Source organism: Stylophora pistillata, chromosome 14, assembly GCF_964205215.1.
Source record: "Stylophora pistillata chromosome 14, jaStyPist1.2, whole genome shotgun sequence".
NCBI lineage: Eukaryota > Metazoa > Cnidaria > Anthozoa > Scleractinia > Pocilloporidae > Stylophora > Stylophora pistillata.
This window is the reverse complement of record NC_142532.1, coordinates 14,541,534-14,562,378: the sequence shown is the minus strand read 5'-3', so window position 1 is coordinate 14,562,378 and position 20,845 is coordinate 14,541,534. Positions and strand designations below refer to the sequence as shown.

General features: G+C 40.2%; 1 protein-coding gene, 1 long non-coding RNA gene and 2 pseudogenes across 3 annotated transcripts in view; 3 read left to right on the top strand and 1 right to left on the bottom strand.

The window, feature by feature from the left end:
- Positions 1-20,845, top strand: part of LOC111334189 (uncharacterized) — a 56,652-nt gene that overhangs the window by 9,490 nt on the left and 26,317 nt on the right. The window lies entirely within an intron of this gene.
- On the top strand, positions 3,169-7,789 carry LOC148716700 (MICOS complex subunit MIC60-like; annotated as a pseudogene). Its single transcript, XR_015995188.1, has 5 exons — positions 3,169-3,339; positions 4,903-5,192; positions 5,562-5,766; positions 6,339-6,460; positions 6,671-7,789. The product of XR_015995188.1 is annotated as an MICOS complex subunit MIC60-like (transcript).
- On the bottom strand, positions 9,862-11,968 carry LOC148716699 (uncharacterized; annotated as a pseudogene).
- On the top strand, positions 14,293-15,488 carry LOC148716698 (uncharacterized). The gene is made up of 3 exons (XR_015995325.1): positions 14,293-14,466; positions 14,897-14,963; positions 15,394-15,488. It is a non-coding gene; the product is annotated as an uncharacterized LOC148716698 (long non-coding RNA).

Sequence of the window (20,845 nt, the reverse complement as noted above, 5' to 3'; positions counted from 1 at the left end):
ATTCATCGGCTCTCCTGGGTTCGACATGCGACCTTGTGAGGATGTATAGTAGATCACACAGCTGACGATTTTGTGAAGAGTGAGTTGCAAACGGTCAAATTGGGTGACTCACTGAATCGTGCCATCCTCTCTGTGTGGGTGAACGGCAGCCATGTTGGTTTCGTGCCATGCTTGGATAAGGGATTCTGTCACGCAAAACTGAGTCTTTATCAAAATTCGGACTCAACCTTTCAAATGACTTGGCTATTTATTAGCTGTGCCATAAATTTAAATCCTGGACCGGACACTGAGAAAAAGAGCTGCTTGACATGTGCACGGACCATCGCGCGCAATCATCGGTCGCTGGCCTGTAACTTGTGTGGTTTGAGGTATCACATTAAGTGTGGAAGAGTGACACCCAAACGATTCAAGGAAATCTTAGAGAATGTTTCTATTACCTGGACCTGTTCTCCATGCCCTCAGCATCCTAAGCAAGGAACCGGTTCTGACCTAAATCTGTTCTCTTTTCCACTATGCGTCTCTTTAATTCGGATGAATCGTTCATGGCAGAGGCGAGTACATCAACGCCGGCTATTCTTTCCAGTTCGCTTAATGGTAAAGACGAGATCTGGACGCACGAAAGCTTCTTGTCTGACATCGTACATCAGTTGGAGGCTTGCTCAGCGAAAGATCTTAGAGTGGCTCATTTGAATGTCTGCAGTTTGCGGAACAAAATGCTTCAAAATCTGTCCAGATAGTAAATGAATCAAATACGGGTACTAAATCTCCACTCTGCTCGGAGCTCGTGATTTCTCAAAGCTCAGTACAAACAAAGGTCAACACCATGAAAACCAATAAGTCCACTGACCCTGATAACATCTTCGCCAAACTCTGGGAAACTAGCCATAGTTCCACCTCTTATGCGTCTCTACCAGTTCAGCAGTGAAAATAAATGCGTGTTCTCTGCTTGAAAGACGGCAAGGCTCACGCCCATATTTAAAAAAGATGATGAAACAGAATGTGGAAACTCAGTATCGACCGGTCTCCTTACTTAGTATTCCCAGTAAAATCTTGGAATCAGAGGTCAAGGATACTCTAATAAGGCACATTTACAAGGATAACGACCTGGGCTCTAATAGACAGTGGGCGTACCGTAGTGGCTATTCAACTGAATACTTATTGGTTCACTTGACGGAGACATGGAGAAGAGCCTTGGACTCTAGAAAGGTTATGGCCGCGTAGCATTTATTGATTTTAGGAAGACTTTTGATAGAGTACCTCATGCTACTCTATTAATGAGTTGAGAAGAGACTTTGGCGTTACGGGTACACTACTGGAATGGTTAAGAAACTATTTAAATGGAAGGCAACAGTTCACATTAGTAAATGGGGTTAGGTCTGATCTGTTGTCAGTGACTATTGGCGTACCCTAGGGTCCTGTATTAGGCCCGACATTATTTAACATATTTACAAATGACTTGCCATCGATGGTTCAATCAGGGTCGCTATATATGTTCGTTGACGGCACGACAGTTTTCTACATCGGAGGTTCAGCAGACTTGGCAATTGTACAGTTAAATAAGGCTTTACACGAAGTTTATACTTAGTGCCTAAACAACCAGCTAACACCTCACCCTGGCAAGAGCGAAGTGATGCTGCTCAGCTCGAGAAATCTGATGGGCCCTATTGCTCCTGCGTTCTTAGGAAGTTTTAACCTTAGTTGGGTCTCGAAAACGCATTTACTTGGCCTGACGGTAGATCACAAGCTTACATGGACACCACATGTTCTGGAAACCAAGAAGAACTTTATAGCTAAGTTAGACTTATTGAAACGATCTAGATTTTTACCGACAAAGGTACTACGCGATTTTTATTTTTAAAGTAATTTTGCCGTCCGTACAGTACGGTCAATTATTGTGGGGTGCATGCAGTAATTCGGATTTGTTAGGCTCCATCGGACGATTACACTGCCGAGCAGCTAGAAATATCTACAACCTGCCTAAAGACATGATATCATGTGACGTGCTCAATTATAACCACTGGTCTACTCTGTTTTCACTCTACAAGATGAATATTTTTAAACTTTTCTATAAAGCACATAATGAGTCTCTCCCACAATTCTACAAGGATATTTACATCAAAAAGTTCCAATGGCTATTCCTTGAGCTAGAGGAGACGATTCACTGACAGTCCCAAGATTTAATACTAGGTTTATAAAAGATTCCCTTGCCTATGGAGGCGCGCGCAATCTTTTGGAACACTATTAGCTCAAATGAACGTAATATCTTGCACAAAAACCCGAATGAGCTGTTTCGAAACTTGAAAACAAAGCCTTATTTTAGAGATTTTAAATTTAATATTGCTTCAGCTTCAGCTGTCCGCCATAAAAATGATGACTTTCTCTACTTTTGATTAAGATGTTAGTGTTAGCATTTTACTTATTCAGCTAGTCTTCTTCTTATTTTAATAATATATAAACTGAATACACGACGCCTCAAGCTGTTAGCTATAATTATTACCGTGTTCAAATAAAAGTCTTATCTTGTCTTATCTTATCTTATCTATTGACATATGGTTTCTGGTCCATGGTTCAGTCTATTTTCATTCGTCTGGGGGAGTTAAAGAAGGTTATCGCAATACTATATAATTTGGATATATCAACAAAGTTGAGATGGTAAATTGCCCACCGTAACGATTACAAAAGCTGACGTTTCGAGCGTTAGCCCTTCGTCGGAGCGAATAGAGGAATTGTGGGTTGTGTGTGCTTTAAAGGCAGAAAATGGAGCTACGTCATTGGTGGGAACATGGCAACGAGAAAAACAAGAATAAATTAGTGGAATGAAAAGCGTTCGCTGATCCCTGTGGGATTTAGACTGCCGGTTTGAAAGATGAGCTTTTGTTCAAGATTTTTACGGCTTTCCGTGTTACCTAAGTGTGAGGAAAGACCGCAGATTGCCATATGTTGCTTAGAATGGTTAGGTAAATTAAAATGTCTAGCGACTGGTTTCGATGTGTCCTTGTCATTCCTTTCCACGTCTCGAAGGTGTTCTCGGAATCGGTCACCTAGTCTTCTGCCTGTTTCGCCGATGTATATCTTTTTGCAATACTGCGTCGTTGGTCACCTAGAGGACTGGGCACACCGGAAGTAACGATTGCGTCAGTCTGAGTTCCCACTTTCACAGGCAACAAAATGGCGTCGAGCAACTTAGGAGAGAAGCTTCCTGATAGGCCAGAACCAGCTGGTCCTCCGCAGTCAAGAAGGTGCTCCTGGTTCAGCCATCTTCTGCTGCTTCAGAGAGAGTTTTTAGCATACTCTCAGCAAGAGAGTGCAATGTCGGATTACTTGATTACTTACAAGCAAGTGTGATATGCTGCAATATAACAAGCGCTAATCTATATCAGAACACATTAAATGTGATACTCACATCGTACATTTTGATACAGTGTTTTATCAGAGCAAGTGTGTAACTCAAGATAAAGAAAACATGATGCTTTATAACAATAAATATCTAATTTTGTTTTTTAGGTTAGTTTGCTTTTTTAATTTTTATTTTTAAGCCTACAGAAAAAGTAGCAAATTTTCAAAAACGAGAATAATTTTGAGCACAATTGGAGAAAAATCGGGCACTGCTAATAGCTTAATACAGAGATGTCAACCATTGGTCCTCTGGGGATATCAAATGTGGAGATATTTTTCGGACCAGCATCTCCCGACCGAATTCGCCGATATAAGCCCCCTGGAAAATTTCTCTTTTGATTTGGACCTCTTACACCCTCCCACATCGTCAGGGACTTTAATAATTGGTTGAATACTCATCCAATCAGACTCTCGCCTATATAGGAGTCAAAGAAGAAACTCTCTTCTTTTTGTTTGCAACAAACAACGTGTATCACGCAAGAAAATAAATCCAGAAACCGTAATACAAGCACAATACAAGCGTGATACAAGCATAAAACAAGCCTGCTCAGAGCTGAACTTAAAGATTAATAATAATCGTACATCAACATTTCGGGACTTCTATTTTAATAGGATAGCAAGTTTTGTGGAACAACATACCTAATGATGTTAGGCAGGCTAAGTCTATTGACTCTTTTAAGCGTAAACTTAAGTCGTATTATTTCAAGAGACTTTTTGCTTGCGACAACTTTCGTATTTTAAAATAATTTGTCCTAAATGTCGCTGGGTAAATACCTTTGTACGTGCACTTGCTAAGCAGCCTATTTAGTCTATTTATATCATTAAGTTAATATTTAAGGAGAGGGTTGGATTGGAGCTTAAACTGATAATATGCTACTTTTACAAGCACAATCGATCAGGAACTTAAGCGAGAGGCTTGGGTCGCCAACAGCTCTTTACCTGGGCTGGTAGCGAAAGCGATTCAAGCTTTTTTTAATGAGTGTTCACAGAAACCCCACAGAATACTCAAATTTCTCCATTGCTCAGGTGATTAGAATAAAAACAGTTGCCCTCCATAATCTTTTCAAGATCTTGTGTGAAATTCTCCCTACCATCTGCCATATCCTTCATATTATTTCAGCTATGAGAATATCGTGTTCAATCAAAATATTTTTTCTCTGTGTATGATGATGTCTTGATATTATATTGTGATGAGATATTGCTTAGCGGTCACTCCTGGGAGTGAAAGAATCCATCTTTGACACAAATCTTCATGTTTGGTTACCTTTAAAGTTATAAATTACACAATTGGCTGCTTTATGAAGATTGTTAGATCAATCAAAACAGACAAAATCTTTTAATTTGCACAATTTTTTTCAGTGCTCTTTTGAAGTCTCCAAATTTAATCATTCTTCTCTCGCGTGCTTACTTTGCTCTCCCTCGCCCAGTGATGTAAAAATTGATAGGGTCATGGACAGATTACTCCTGTTTTACATCAAGTAAAACACGTCTTTCTCTCTTTTGCAGGTAAAAGTAAATGAAGAAGTAGAAAAAGTTCAATCTATTATCAAGGAAGCTGAAGCTGCTGAGGCTAAAGGAGCAGGAACCACTGCAACAGAAGAGGCAGCGAGGGTAAGTTACAGTGTACAGAAAGCAGCGTTAGACATGCAGCAGGCCAAGGTAGAGGCAGCAGTGCTGGAGGAACATCAGAAAGGCTTGGCCAAAAGCAAAGATATGTTCAGGGAGGAGCTACTGGATATAATACTTGCTGCTCTGAAAGAAGAAGCTTTGGAAGGTGTTGGAGAGAAAGATGTTAGGTAGGGTATTCATGATACTGGGCGAATTGTTACATTGTACATTTTGGTCTCGTGTCTTCACGCATACGAAGGACAGTTGTTGAGGTTTCTTTAATTTTAAGAGAAATGATTATTATACCATTGAAGGAAAGGTATACTATTGTCAGGATGAAAGAGACTTGAACAAAAACGTGGTTGTCTTGACTTTCAAATTGAAACATACAGTTGTGAACGAAAAGAGACGGAATGAGAAATAAAAGTGAAAGTGCAATGCATCACGGTAATTCTGGCGTGGATCGAACCCAGCCCTGTCGGGAAGGAGTCCAGCGCTATTCTTTTGGCTAAAGTGTCTCCCACCTAGTGTAAAGTCATTTCATTTTCGCTTTTTAGGTCTGAGTCGGTTCTTTTGGCATATGCTCGAAAAATACTTGATCAGCTAACATAGGAGCTAGTCAGCTACCAAACTGAGGAACAAAAAAGGCTGGAAAACTCCCTTAAAATCCAACGTGAAGAGGATGCCAAGGTAACCGAACTTAAACTGAAGCAAGAAGCCGAGAGAATGGCATCCGAGTTTGAAACCACAGCGAAGAAGAAGGTAGGCACATTGTGATCTTTAAATTGAAACCCGGTAAAATGTTTTTTTTATTTGTGGGGCGGGGGGGGGAAGGGGTTGGGGGTCGATTATGATAGTATTGATAGGATAAGAGCAATTTCAAGTACATGTACATGTGTAAGTGTTCGAAATAATCCAGAATTGCATTAGTTTTACTTTGCTTCTCTTGGTGCCGAACACTCGCAGCACCCTTTCAACCAATTAGATGCAAAACAACTCACTACCTGGTTTCTCCCGTTTTCTGGCGTTTAACCCTTAAAAACCTAACATCAGTATGCATAACCTCCCAACTGTTTTTATACCTATCGTAAGGTGCTTACATAGAGAATTTGTTTTACAATCGATTTTCTTTAATTGATGACATTTCCTCGCTTGGCTAGTATGGTTTCTTCACGGCTCCCTCTCGATATCTCCTCTCCTGTAAAGAGGTGGAAAAATTAAGAGATCTGGTGGTTTACGCTTGAGGAAGGCGCGCTTTTTATTTGATATGGGCTTAAAATACAATTAATGAGTCAAGTGACAATGAGATTGTTAGCCTTTTTTTTTCCTCTTAGGAAGCAGAGCTTTCAGCAACACATGAGGTGAGCTTCCGACAGAAATTACGTCGCCAGGCAGCAGCATACAGTGATCACTTGGCCGAGGTTCTCCGTGTTCAGGCAACGGAACTAGAAAACAGGTTGGTTTTGTAAGAATGTGCTTCTTCAGCACATCTTTTTTCAACGGTTTAAATATTCATTTTTCATCCTTTATCCTTAAATGGGCTGTTAAGTTTAAAGTGCTTGGATTGTATCTACCGCTCCTTCTCCTGCCCTAGACTTCCTATATACACATATAACGGGCTACATTTACACTTACCCTTTCTAATGCCACAGGGACGTTTTCTCAGGTATAAGGACGACTTGCAACAAAAAATGGCCGTAGAAAGAGAGGCTTTTAAGGTGCAGTTAGCTGGGGCTCTTGCTCAGTTACGAGGTGTGGTATCGGTGATAGAGGGAAGAGCAGATGTTGAGAAACAAAATAAGCAGGCGCAAAATCTGTGGACAGCTTGTCAGTCGCTGACTACAGCTATCGACAAAGGTACTACTCAACCAAAACCGCTGCTGCCTCAGTTGACAGCCATTCACGATGCGGCGGCAGAGGATCCACTGGTCTCACAAGTTCTTAACTCTTTACCAGAAGAGGTTGTGTTAAGAGGAGTGCTGAACGAAGAGAATGTGACGCGTCGCTTTTACAAGATCCGGAGATGGTGTCGACGAGTAGCCATGATAGGAGAGAAGGGAGCTTCACCATGGACTCACGTGCTGTCGTACATCCAATCTTTCCTAAATTTCGATTCATTTGATCCCGTAAAGCAGGGAGAACTCGTAGATTTAGACAATTTAGATAGTTTTGATCTCCTAGCGCGCGCAGAGTACTACCTTCGGCGTGGAAATCTGGAGTTAGCGACGCGATTGGTAAATCAGCTTCGCGAGGAGCCAAAAAATGTAGCGCGTGATTGGTTGCTCGAAGCCAGGTTGCTATTGGAAACGAGGCAGGCTGTTAACTTGTTGACTGTATATGCTGCTGTATTGGGGACAGCGGGGGCTGATTGATTAGAACTTAGAAGTACAATTATTTTTGAAAGATAGTGCTAGTAAGCTGTCGTTGATAAGTGATGATTCCCTTCAAACTTCATTTTCGACTCACGTCGTGTACTTTATCTTCTACTGCATTATTTTTTAACATGATTGGTGGAACAATATGGATAAAAGGGAAAAAAGAAAGCCGTGCTACAAATTTGTCATAAACGTGTAGACTGAGTTCAATTTGAAATGATGTTTCTTTTCATTGAAGCTTTGACCAAACATTGTAATGGTTCTAAAGTGTCTCAAACCTTAAACAATGTTTGTCAACCGTAATTATGTAACATCAAACTGTTACACAAAAACCCTGATGGCTTAGCCATCATATGTAACTTGGTTTCGAGGGAAATTCGACAATACATTGAGAAAAGGTTTTAAGGAGATGGAGCTTCTGCCTCTGCAAAAGTACTTGGTTGACTTTGTTTGACAAAAATTGCACCGTCCTTGCGCAGCAGGAAACGCGCGTCCAGAGTGGAAATTTCAGATTTCTTTTTCTATTTATTTATTTACTCTAGTTTCAGGAGTACATGCGCGAAGTAAAAGTCCTCGACCCAATAGAAGTCAGAAGTAAAAAAAAGACATACGCTTCGATTACGTCTCCAAGGAAAAATAGGCAGCAAATTATGACCACTGTGATGAAGAATACCGTTGTCAATAAGAACGAAAGCCACGCCAAATCTTTGCTGTTTTGATTCTACCACAATATTGGCGTGAAATAAAACGATTCTTTCAGTGCGTGACATGCTGAGTGACACGTTGACGCGAGCAGCGTTCTCTGTACTCTTCTAGACAACAGCAAATTACCAAATGAGATCACGACGTTACTGTTAATTCTGGTAGAAAAGAGCTTTCAAGATGTGAAACTTCATCTTTTTAGTCGATTTTCACACAGTTATTAACTTGAAGGTCCACCTGTTAAAGCAGATTACTCTCGAATTGACTTCAGATAAGTTTCGGGATTAGCTAAAGCCACCTGAACCAAATAGGTAAAAGTAATTTTATGTTAGTCTCCCAGTTCCTTGAAACAATGGTATAATGCTGGAAACCACCAATGTTTCTAAATCCTCCATACCAGAATCAACTGAAGCATTGTTTAGCTGGTCTATCAGCAAGGGGCGTGTTGTGGCCTGGTTTGCGAAATCACTGTGCACTACAGGGTTGATGGATACACACAGAGACAATCTCAGGCAGTATGAGAGCGCATTCTGTTGTAGAAGAAACCTATTGTTCTTTGCCAAAACGAAAACCAATCAACAGGTGATCATTGGAATTTCATCTCCCATTAAGTCTGGCTGCATATTTGAAAAATACGCCAGCAGTGTAATCAAAGGACTACAGCAGATGGTTAAAAATGAAATATTACAAATCTTATCTCATATTATCTCGGATTCATATGAAGCCGGATAGGCGAGCAGAATTGACGTCCTGTTTACCCGCCTTTATCAAAGAGACTTTAGGAGTAAAATAAGTATAGATGAAAAGGTAAATCATTTACGTTCAGTATCAGTCAATTAATGGGACAGTGCTACGATTTACGCATGCGCAAACTTTTGATAGTCCGAAGACGATTTCAAACTTCTTGTGTAAAATTCAAGATGGCCTCCACAAATGGAGGAAAGCAAATCGGATCAATTTTACTATAGGTAGTGTCGACCGACATGGCGACCGACATGTCGACCGACATATCGGTCGATATGTCGGTCGACAGTCGGTCGCCAGTTGGTCGAGAGTCGGTCGATAGTCGGTCGATAGTCGGTCGATAGTCGGTCGATATGTCGACCGACAGAGGGAGTGTCGCGTCTCGGTGGAATATCGGTCAAGTGTCAGTGGTCTATCGGCCGAGTGTCGGAAGTCTATTGGTCAAGTGTCTGAACTTTATCGGTAAATACAGTTTGAACGCCGCTCGTGTGGTTGTGTATTGTTGCAGTGTCGGTATTGAAAAATTTGATTTGAAGAAAATTTGATTTGAACGCATAAACTTTCAGGTATATGATTAAGATAAGAAACGACTTATGAATGACGTGGTGAATTTAAAAAATTTGGGGGTGACTTATTAACTGCAACATGAGCCACTCACGAATTGAAGTCCGTTAAGCAAGTAACAATAACGGGAAAGTGAAAATCCTCATAAACGCAAATCCTTGCGTCACCGTCCCACTTTAAGAAAAAGTTAGCACCTATGATAAAACTTTCCGAAGACCTAATCTCTGTATGGTTTCAATCTGTACTTTTCTCTCGAATATTTTCCCTTTATTTTTGAGACTTAAGCTTTTTCCTACTCGCCTAACGGGAGCCTTACAATAACTAATGACTTATGCGAATCGCAGGGGCGTCACTTCACGGGAATAAACTCTAGCCGAGTAACATGCTTTTTAGTATTTAGTTCACACATGTCTATGGTACAGCCGGAACTGGCTGAATTGCATCTCTTCAAATAACAAAAATTCTGAGACAGTTAACATTAAACCAATAAAACTTTATTCTGACAAGTAAAATAACCAACAAAAATTTTCTCAACAAAGATTATTTAAATTATTTTGTGTCCAAGAAGCTTGTAAAACAACACACAGATAGATTTACTCCGGTGTGGGGGTATGGAACCAAGCCTACTTTGAGGGTGGGGGATGATGGAAGCAGAAAGAGACGACCTTTTTTTGCTGTGTGTTGGGTCCCGTACGAATACAATGGTTTTGACTGATTCCCTTAAAGGGGATACTATTCAGCAATGTCATCGAGCAGCCTTCGAAAGCATCCATTTGGGTGAGGCTCACCATACCACCTTCGCCACGTGAATTCCTGTAGGTATTCAAAGAGAAAGTCAGGGTTTGTTTTTCCCTTCATTTTCTTAAATTTTTCCTTTGCCGTACACCAGTTGCTTTCAGCGTTCTGTGTATGGACTCCGGTTACTGGATCAACAAAATGATTGAATGATTCACCGCCCCATGTTGTAAACCGAGTCTCCTCTGGAGTTGCCGATAAGCCGCCCATTGGTCCGTGTGCACTATGGAGCCAGGTTGAACCTTCCGTTGAATAATACGCAAAAGATTCGCCGCATTGCGTCGCCTTACGAGCTGTAGGTATGGACGGGCTGGAGTATACTGTTTGTCAAACAACCCCAGTACCCATCTCTCTCTTCGAGGCCGACGCCCCCTGTTAAACTGTAAAGGAATAACAATTACAACTGCATTAATTAAAATATTATGAAAAGAATCATAGGAAATACGGTACATTAAAGATGGGAGGGGGCGGAGGTGATACGACGCGCTCCCAAAAATCTTTAGCATCAGATTAAATGGCTTAGTTTGGTTCTGTAATGAGAGGATGGAAACAGCTGAGGTCAGCTAGTGCGTACATTTCACATTTTCCTTCACTCTGACAAAGGTTCCTGTGGTGAGTTCATGTACTGTATGTACTCGCAACGCTTGCGTTCTCTTAGAAACTACGACCGTTGTACAGTGGAATACACATTTCTCGAATACTCAATTTTCCGAAAATCCCCTTTTTGGAGGCAAAATTCGTTTCCCTTGGCTTTACTTCATTGTAATTTTACTCCCGCTTTCTCGAAGCTCCCCATTTTTCGAACAAATTGCAATTTCCGTTTATGGTTCGAGATTCGGTATTCCCCTATTCATGTTTTGGTTCGTACCCTTCACTGACAAGTGATGTCAGCCAGATGTCAACAGAAAAAGTTAAACATATTTATGTCAACATAATTTGTTGGAGTTTACTTTAAAAATACAGATACCATTTTTCGTTGAAGGACACCCTCTAGGGTCCGAACCCACCTAACTCATGACTACTCGAAGGCCTGTACTTCCTATTTTCTCACCTTGGACTTGTAATTAAACGCTGATTCGTCGATCTGAACAATCACACCTGGTCCGCCTAACTGTGGGATCGGGTGACGCAACAATGCTTCCCATGCAATTTGCCGACACTTTCGTGCAAACTTGACTAAAACTTTCTCTGAGGCCGTTCCTTCAATTTTCATTACTCGTAACGAACTCTTGTACGCCCATATCCAGAGAAATTGCAACTGCCGTGCGATTGAAATTTTGCTTCCAGAGTAATACGAATGTACTCTCACTGACAAAGAGCGTCGACAGCGGTGACATCTCCTGTTGAAAAGTTAAGTTTAAGCTATATAGGCATGTCCCGCTCCAAGGGTTTAGATTTTGACCATTTTGGTCTGAAATAGGGTGTTGTTTTTGAATTTGAAGCCCTTCTCAAGAGTTTGCGAAAACCGTTTACAAACCGTTATCGCAAATCCCGGGTCCACTCCAACTGATCTGAAATAGTTGAAAGCTATCGAATTTTAGGTCAGGTCGGCAGGGAAAATCTGTTGTTAGATTAATTGAAATTGGAATTGAAATTACTTACCAAATGTATCCGTCCCCATTGCGCAGATGGCGAATGAGGCGCATTGCATTCCTACAATTCCCGCAGTTGACATTTCTTTTCAGTAGTCTGTTCGTTTGCAACCAATTTATAAGGCGGATATTTTTTCTACTGCTTTTTGCAAAAATAAGGGGAATGAGAACTTCTGGAAAAAATTTGGGCATTTTGGGAAGCTTAACTTTTGATATACAATGTAAATCATTTTCAGAATGGGGGGCAATTTTCGCGAGGCTCTGGCGAAGTGTTTTTTAGCTAGGATTATTTTCTTTGACTTTCTGTAGAAAGCAATCGGTTATTTCAAAATGTAGTGGGTAATTATAAAAAACGGTAGATCAGACATGTAATTGCAGGATTTCGACCGAGCCTCAGACTTGACTTCATTTTCGTTGTATTTATATGTTTCAGTTGCCTTACCCGGTTGCGTGAGTAAAGATAATATTAGATTTGTGATAATAACGGTTAATGATTTTTAATGAATTTTTTAAACATGAACACTGAATTGCCTCAATAAAGTTATTGTTTATTGAAATACAATGAAGCTGTTCATAGAGAACTGATCCTCCTAAGAGGGTTTAACCACCTCCACGTAAACACGGCCCGAGCGACATGTTAGATTTGAACATACCTCTGCTAGGAAAGCAGAGCAGTTGAAGATGATTCATCCCTAAATTATAATAATTCATTCTGGTGGCTACGTTTCGTTTGATTTGGTGGTTTCGTTTCGATTGTTTCAATGGTTTCGTTTCATTTGCTCCATTCGTTTTGGCTGTCAGTCGGTGGTTTCGTTTTGAACGTTTCGTTTCGGTCGTTTCGTTTCGGCAGTTTCAGTCGTTTTGGTTGTTAAAGTCGTTTCGTTGTTTCTAGTTTTAGTCAATGCCCCGAATAGCAGCAAAAGTTCTATCCTGTTAAGGTTTCCTTAAAACACGTCCATACGGCCGACAATAGGTAAAATGCCATTGAAGCATCACCTAAGTGTCAGTGAAATATCGGTGAAGCATCGGCCAAGTGTCGACCGAGTGTCGGCCAAGTGTCGGCCAAGTGTCAGTCAAATATCGACCGACTGTCTACCAATAAGGCGACCGAATATCGGCCGACATATATCGATCGACATATCGACCGACATGTCGACCGACTATTTTCCGACTCTCGGCCGACTATCGATCGACTATCGATCGACTATCGACCGACTATCGACCGACTATCGACCGACTATTGGCCGACTATCGACCGACTATCGACCGACTGTCGACCGACCGTCGACCGACATGTCGGTCGACATGTCGGTCGCCATGTCGGCCGACACTAACTTTAGTAACATTGATCCAGCAAATCTATCATGGCGGTTATGAAGAGAGATTGTAAAATAACTGAATGCGAGAAATAAGCATTAATACAAACAATAAAGGAAATATCGTAAATACAAAATAAAGAACGACTTATTTTGGTCTAGCCCCTAACGACAGCAGATAATAAGTTGATAGCAACAACAGCAACCGAACTAATATGATGAAAAGTGAAATGCAATATCTGATGCATGACAGAAATAACGTTTTTATTGGTAACAATCATTAACTAACGAAAGATTAATTGATAAAAATAAAACATAAATGAAAAGCACACGAAATACGCGTCCCTCAGCATTTCGAAACTAGCAATCATCACAACTACGCAGTTACATACACCATTCTTAAAACTTTACTTCAAAATGATTCAAGAGACTGGTACTATCTTTTGGCACTTTCCACTTATTTCATTCAAACGCGACAAAACATAGTCTACCTATCGGTCAAAAGTTAAATACAAATTAATGACCAACCCGGAACTTTCAAATGGGTTCGCGCACGATGGAAAACTTGTCCTTTCATTCGTAACGTTGAGAAAGTATCGGGACCAAAACGATCCATTGAGATTGCTGATCACTTCACGAGCACCTCTGCCAATGCCATCTGTTGCATAACTTGCGCTTATTGCAAAAAGATGTCCATTAGTGAAACAAGAAGATGACGAGAAGGAGACCACTAAGTGACCTATTCCGATAATATGTTTTTCTCGTTACCATGGTTCCACCAATAGCGTAGCTCTATTTTCTGCATAGAAACGCACAAACAACCCACGATTCTTCCATTCGCTTTGACGAAGGGCTAACGTTCGAAACGTCAGCTTTGAACTCCTAACGGTGGCTAGTTAACATTATCAACTCAGTCGAGAAAACCAAAATTACCTTGCTTTACTCCCTCACCAACGCAGAACCACAGTTTCTTTCTATTCTTTCTATTTTGCTACCTTTTAATTCGACCTCTTTTCAGTCCACCACAACGTTGTATTATCAAGCAAACTCCCCGAAAAAAGAATCTTAGCAGAAAAAATAGAAATTGTATGTTACGGACAGATAAATGAAACTCATCTGTTCATTTTATTGCGCTAGAAGGAAGATGAGAAGAGATTGATAACAATTTTCTTGGTGTTTTCTTTTATTTTCCATCTCTGTTCGCGTAATTCGGTTTTGAACATCTAAATTTAATTATTGACGATGCCATTTGAGTTTGTAAAACTGAAACAGTTTGTAACTTGTATAGCAGGGGACGTCAGGCCTCGGCATTTATTTTTTTTATTTTCATCACAAGATCGATCACAGTTCAACCGAAGCTTCTGACTGTAAATGGTAAGATATCTACATGTCATGACTGACTCTTCGTGAACTCTTCACTTTTCACTTGGTGTGATTTGTATGATATCGATCGAAGACAAAGTCGCTACAAAGTAAGAAGAACGGATGTCGTTGATCGGTGTTTTCGTTCTGATAAGACGTCAGTACCGACCACTTCTACCGTTATAGGTTTTATCGAGAATAACGTAAATTAGCCACTGTAGTGAGCTTATGATGTGCTGAGTGATAGCCTTTCGTCTTTCGTTCTAAACGAAGGGCTAACGCTCGAAATGGTAGCTTCAAAAACTCTTTATGGTGGCTAATTTACATTATTAAATCAGTTGATAAAACGGAATGATCTTGTTTTCTAAATGTACCCCCTTTCCCTCAGTGACGCGGCACCATAATTTCTTTAGAAACTTACCCCGTTTATTCATTTCTCCAGAATATAACGAAAGATCATAAGAATCAGGTGACATCAGGGTGAACTGATCCAGCTTAAACCTTTCCAGGTAATTATCAACAGTTATCTTTTTTTGAGGTAAGAGATAGAGGGGATTGAACTTGGACTACAAAAAAGTGGTGATTCTTGTACTTTGTTCCTTGTACCTGTTTGATATTCTTCTAAAAACTCACAGTGGTGTTTCCCGCTACTTTTACGTTGTCGTTATCTCTTTTCTTACTTAAACAAAGAGCTCGCAATTTGAGAGCAGTATATCGAACGATCATTTACATAATGATAAGAATTCTCTACGGCTGAGGTTGTTTTTGTACTCGAAAATTAGTAATGATCTTTAAACCCGTGAAGCTATCATCTTATTTGTGTCAATATTTTAGTTTTCCCAGCATCTCCTCGAAAATTTCTCTGAGGAGCAATTTATTTTTCGAATTTTGAGCAATTGCGTTTTCTTATTTGATGTCATGTGTCATGATTTCTTGCAGTGCAGAGAAGTTTCACTTTCTAGGGCAGATACGATCAAAGTCTAATACACCGCGTGTTGAGAGAGAATGGTTCAATGCGGCAGAAGTAAATGACCTGTTCTGTAAGTAGTAAAGACATTGATAATATTCTCACCGTTACAGTAACGCACGGTCTGTTCTCTATGTGCCTCTAGATATTTAACATCCTTTTTCAAAAGATAGAAAGGAGGGGTGCTACAGCCGTGTCACAAAAGAGGGGTGAAATGCACCAAAAGTCCCCCTCCCCTTAATATGGATGTATAACACATTTATTTCCGAGTTGTGATGACTTGATGGAAAATGAAAACTTTGACCGAAAGTATGTGACAAAAAACACTGAAAATAGGAAATCATTAATTCCGAGATAAGTTCAGGGAAAAATTAGGAACTTGTTTTTTGTTTCCGTTTACTAGCTGTACATTTAACACACTGAAATTTAAAATAACAAACGAATTGAAAAATAAACCTCCATCACCTCAAAGAAGATAGCAAAAGTTAAACTCTTACTTCTGCATTCACGTTTTATCCTGATCAGGTTGAACGTTTCTTGAAAATCATAGGAACTTTTAGCAACTAATCAACGGATTGTTATTTCTAATAATAAAAATGGCGGCTGGGAAAGCCGTCATATATGTTAAAAAAAAATGAAAGATGTTATGGTATCATAGTTTGTCTCCTGAGCCATCGAAGTGTTCACTGTCAAAGTGCAGTGGATAACTTATCATATATGAGGCGAAAGAAGGAATAACATTATTTGTTTTACTTTATGGCCTTCATATTTGCGGAATACATCCAAAATTTGGCAAATAACTCAATAGCGGAGAGATATGTTAACACTTTAATCGTTCCAAAATTAATTAAAATGTAACTTCCCCTCATAATATACAATCATCATCCAGTAAATAGGTATGAGAAATATCAAACTTATCGGGTCAAAGTTGTTATCATGATTCATTACCAAATCTCAGGAAATGTGTAGCAACTGGAGGGGAGAATTTACGATCACATCTTGGAAGTTAAAGGGTTAATTAAATGGTGAAGATGGAACACTGATACTTTTGATAATTTCCTGACTTTATCTTTATTATCATCTGCATACCATTGCTTTTATTTCTTCGATATCCAGAGAAAATCAACCTTCATCAGAATATCTCATTCAAGTACTTTTGCCTACATCTAAATGGACACGGAACATTTCTAGCTTCAAACGGTGAGTTAATCCTGAATTATTCAGTGTCTTTTTCTAACTGCTCTCTAATTTCTTACTTTGTGTGTAAGAGTGACAAACCACGCGGTGGGTCTCTCTCTTTTGGTTTATTTTTTTTGGTGAGGAAATCTGAGTTGTAATTTCTAATCTAATTTTGCAAGGATTTCCTGCAAAAAGAAGCCAAAACACTAAAAAACTCAGTCGTTTTACGATCAAGAGCGGACTTAAGGACATGTGGTGGTCCACTTTATTCTCTTATTGTGCGGGTGGTGTTACAAGTAATTCGGCTTTTATTTCATTTCATCTTATTTGAATCGCAGAGCTTTCCTAACTTTAAATTATATCTTTACTTGTGAATATGTGAAATTCGTATTGTGTTACACAAGTTCGTGACGTGTGGATATGCGCGATACCATGTGGAAGTGGATCTCGTCTCTTGTTAACTCTTACGTTAGCGCCCCAAGAGGTTTCCTTTGTGTTAATCTCAATTTCCAAGTCCTAAGTTTGCGCTCAAAGTTCAGATAAACATGTATATACTTTTATATTGCTGATTGTGACTGCTCTCACATAGCGGCGGAGCAGGGGGCCAGAGGCCTGCAGTGCCCCCCGCCCCAACTAAAATTTTTTTTGAGGGGGGCTCAGCGCCCCCCTTCCCACGTTTTGCTGCCAAAAATATTCTTAGCGCGGCATAAAATTTGGCAAGATATTTCATCTTATGATCTTTTTATAAATTCTTTCATCAGCATCGTGCTTCGGCAAAATGACATGTCATAAAACTATTTTTGAACAGCTCCAGCCTGTGCCCGAGAAGCTTATCAGCTGTCGGCAGCTCCCCATTAGACTAGACAGCACGTCTAGGAAATTAGACGAGTTAATTTTGTCTGAGGGAACCCAATCAAATGCTTAGCTGAAAGATTTAGACTGGGCCGAGAAAAATGAAAGTAGGTCAAAAGTGGATTACGGTCACAGTCGAAACTGTAAAGATTACAGATTGGTTTGCTTGTGTTAACGAACAACGCAAGGGGCATTTTGGAAAATTTGAGTAGGGGTATGCGTATGCCTCCCCTCTCCCCTCCACACGTTTCAAAACGCTCGTTTCCTCTGTCTTAGCAGTCTCGTCAATCTTTGTTCCTGTGTCCCTGAAACGCTACTATTTAGCAATTTCGATTTCCTTCCATATAATATTTATACAATAAAAAAGGGTTAGGAAGGAGTTTGATATGCAAATTCGTGGCGTTAACACGGCCTTAGGATTATCGAGAAAGCTTTGAGGAGGACTTTTTTAGGATGCCGACGTTATTCTGTATACTGGAACCACAGGATCGTTGGCTTTAATTTCAGAAAAATCACTGTATATTTTAATTGTATTTTGCATAGTTTATCCGTGATTTCACCATAGTGTCACTTTGATTGTTGACACTCGAGTTTGATTCCTCTGGCTTTCGGAAATGAACAAGTCAATTCCTTATCATGAAACGTTCAGAAAGGGGAAAACCGGAAGTTTTTAAATCTCCTGATGAAAAAGATAGCTTGGAGAGAGTAATGAGGGTTCGTGGTTTTCCCGGCCCTCAACGTTATTTTTAGTGGTTTTATACCTACCTGACTACCTAAAAGGTGCATGCCGACGGAAGCTCACGGAGTGAAAGTTGGCTAAAAACCTTTCACTTTCCCGGAAGCGCTATTTTGCTTTTTCTGAGCGTCAGGAGTTCTACTCTATTTTTAGTTGGTTGTGTCGCTAACCAAGGGGGTGTGAAATCCCTCTTAACCTTTAGAAAAAGAGAATTCTTTTGACAAGATACCGCCTCTTCAAATGAGTTATAAATTATGTGGAATTGCCATAGTTTTTTGCTAGAAAGTTAACTGAAAAGCGAGAAAAAATCTATATGATACATAAACTTAAGAAAAGATCATTTGGAGCCCCAACCAACCAATAAGGTTTCTTTCTTCTAAATATCATCTATTTTCATCCATAGCTGCCGCCGTGAACTGAAATCATGATTTTTGTATAAAATATGAGGCCAATCTCCTTGTTTTCCAAAGTAAACATATTTATTTTAATTCATCAGTGAGCGGGAAAAGAACTCGCATTTTAAATTAGATTTTTCATGCTTTCAATCTCAAATGGTAAAAGCCATGAATTAGTGGAAATGCACTGGAAGGCATTTTTATTTAATCGAAGCAAATATATCTTACACGACCGAGGCGGCGGAAACTTAAATTTACGTCAAATTTCTGTCAGTATTCACCTCTTCGTGAACCTTCCCCGCCACCCCTCCTAGTATTAACCCAATTACTTTCCTCTTGCACAAAAAATTTTACACTGTAAAACCGCCATTGAATAAGAGTTGTCTGAGTCCCTCCTCTTGGATGTATTATGTTTGATTTCTTTTAATTCTGACACCAACAGCGAACAAGGTTATGATGGACAACACAGAAGCGGACGCTACAACCACGTCAATCATCAGTATAGCTAGAGCTGTTGCAATTTTTCTTCTCAACACTGGCCGTGTTCGACAAGCCAACGAAATTTGCCGTGAATGTTTCATTTCCCTACACAATCGGGGATTTAGAGTGGATAGTCCAATGGCTAAATTACTTTACCAAGATATCTTTACCACAGCAACAAAGGCGTACTGCACATTATTTAACTACACAAATACTGAAAAATACGTCAGAGAACAACTACTCTTATTTCAGGAATCTGATGATACTCTAGGAAAAGGATGGCTACAGTTAAGACTAGCAAAGATACTCCAGGATCAAAAAAAGGTCGCGGAGGCCAAAGGATTTTATGAGTCAGCAATGACCATTATGAAAAAGAATAGTGATGCAAAAGGCGAGGCTGCATGTTATGGAAACCTAGGAACATTGTTCCAATCGCTTGGTAAATATGACAAGGCCCGAGAGTATCAAGAGAAAGCACTCGCTATGAGAATAGAAATTGGCGACAGAAAAGGACAAGCATCAAGCTACGGAAACCTAGGAACATTGTTCCAATCGCTTGGTAAATATGACAAGGCCCGAGAGTATCAAGAGAAAGCACTCGCTATCACAATAGAAATCGGTGACAGAGAAGGACAAGCAGCAAGCTACGGAAACCTAGGACCATTGTTCGAATCGCTTGGTAAATATGACAAGGCCCTAGAGTATCAAGAGAAAGCACTCGCTATCACAATAGAAATCGGTTACAGAGAAGGACAAGCAGCAAGCTACGGAAACCTAGGAACATTGTTCCAATCGCTTGGCAAATATGACAAGGCCCAAGAGTATCAAGAGAAAGCACTCGCTATCACAATAGAAATCGGCGACAGAGAAGGACAAGCAGCAAGCTACGGAAACCTAGGAACATTGTTCGAATCGCTTGGTAAATATGACAAGGCCCTAGAGTATCAAGAGAAGGCACTCGCTATCACAATAGAAATTGGTCACAAAAAAGGACAAGCATCAAGCTACGGAAACCTAGGAACATTGTTCCAATCGCTTGGTAAATATGACAAGGCCCGAGAGCATCAAGAGAAAGCACTCGCTATCAGAATAAAAATTGGCGACAGAAAAGGACAAGCAGCAAGCTACGGAAACCTAGGAACACTGTTCGAATCGCTTGGTAAATATGACAAGGCCCGAGAGCATCAAGAGAAAGCACTCGCTATCAGAATAAAAATTGGCGACAGAAAAGGACAAGCATCAAGCTACGGAAACCTAGGAACATTGTTCCAATCGCTTGGTAAATATGACAAGGCCCGAGAGCATCAAGAGAAAGCACTCGCTATCAGAATAAAAATTGGCGACAGAAAAGGACAAGCAGCAAGCTACGGAAACCTAGGAACACTGTTCGAATCGCTTGGTAAATATGACAAGGCCCGAGAGCATCAAGAGAAAGCACTCGCTATCAGAATAAAAATTGGCGACAGAAAAGGACAAGCATCAAGCTACGGAAACCTAGGAACATTGTTCCAATCGCTTGGTAAACTTGACAAGGCCCGAGAGCATCAAGAGAAAGCACTCGCTATCAGAATAAAAATTGGCGACAGCAAAGGACAAGCACCAAGCTATGGCAACCTAGGAACATTGTTCCGATCGCTTGGTAAATATGACAAAGCCCAAGAGTATCAAGAGAAAGCACTCGCTATCAGAATAGAAATCGGCGACAGAGAAGGACAAGCAGCTAGCTACGGAAACCTAGGAACATTGTTTCAAATGCTTGGTAAATATGACAAGGCCCGAGAG